This window comes from Salvia splendens, unplaced genomic scaffold (genome assembly GCF_004379255.2).
Source record: "Salvia splendens isolate huo1 unplaced genomic scaffold, SspV2 ctg595, whole genome shotgun sequence".
NCBI lineage: Eukaryota > Viridiplantae > Streptophyta > Magnoliopsida > Lamiales > Lamiaceae > Salvia > Salvia splendens.
Window position 1 is genome coordinate 28,649 of NW_024599256.1, and position 1,528 is coordinate 30,176.

The following is a 1,528-nucleotide window of genomic DNA, read 5'->3' on the forward strand; positions in this document are numbered from 1 at the left end:
CGGTGTTCAAATTTGGGTCTGATGAGGAAGATTTTGTATCCTTACTCTGGTGATCTTGCTGCAGCTGCTTCTTGATGAGGGCTTTGGCTTCGGATTCCTGCTTCTTTTCCTCGCGCAGCCGCTGGAGTCGCTTCTGCTCGATTTCGGAATGCTTGAAAAACTTCTTTCCGCCGACGTCCTGCTCCAGACTCTGCCGTTTCTTCAGCAATTCCTGCTTAAGAATGTCCATAGTCTCGATTCAATTATCGGGAAGATTGGTTCGATTTAAGAGAGCGTAAGTGAACTTAGGATTGGTCGGCAGGCCAACGGCGGCGTCGATGGGGGCGGGCACTGCCTGGGTCGATGGGCGCAGCGACGGGGGACGACGATGAACAACACAGACAAATACAGAGAAATACTCACCTCGAACATAAAATGGCTTCAGATTATTTTCTACTCACCTCAACCAGATCTACGAATGAAGTATACGCATTTCAGTATTTTACAATACTGCAAAATCGAGAAAAATCGGTATAAAAACCATATATTTGAGGTCAGCACGAAAAAAAAATGGCGAATTGGCGTTAGCCGTTGTTAAGCACTTGTGAATTGCAGATTCGCAAGATTATGAAGATGAAACTAAAAAAATTGGACAAATTCAGAGGAATCGGGCAAAAACTAGCTTAATTATTCAGCAAAGGCAAATGGATTTCGATACCTTCCAATTCATAACTCTGAAACACATCACTATAACCATGTTTTTACTTCACTCATGTAACAAAATACATCACTATAACAAAATATCACAGAAACATCACTCTAACCTTGGAACACATCACTATAACCATGTTTTTACTTTACTGATGTTAACAAAATATATCACTATAGCAAAAAATTAAAGAAACATCACTCTAACCCTGGAACACATCACTATAACCATGGTTTACTTTAGTGATGTTAACAAAATACATCACTATAGCAAAAAATCAAAGAAACATCGCTCTAACCGTGGAACACATCACTATAACCATGCTTTTACTTCACTGATGTTAACAAAATACATCACTATAGCAAAAAATCAAAGAAACATCACTCTAACCCTGGAACACATCACTATAACCATGTTTTTACTTCACTGATGTTAACAAAATACATCACTATAGCAAAAAATCAAAGAAACATCGCTCTAACCGTGAATCGGGCAAAAACTAGCTTAATTATTCAGCAAAGGCAAATGGATTTCGATACCTTCCAATTCATAACTCTGAAACACATCACTATAACCATGTTTTTACTTCACTCATGTAACAAAATACATCACTATAACAAAATATCACAGAAACATCACTCTAACCTTGGAACACATCACTATAACCATGTTTTTACTTTACTGATGTTAACAAAATATATCACTATAGCAAAAAATTAAAGAAGCATCACTCTAACACTGGAACACATCACTATAACCATGGTTTACTTCAGTGATGTTAACAAAATACATCACTATAGCAAAAAATCAAAGAAACATCGCTCTAACCGTGGAACACAT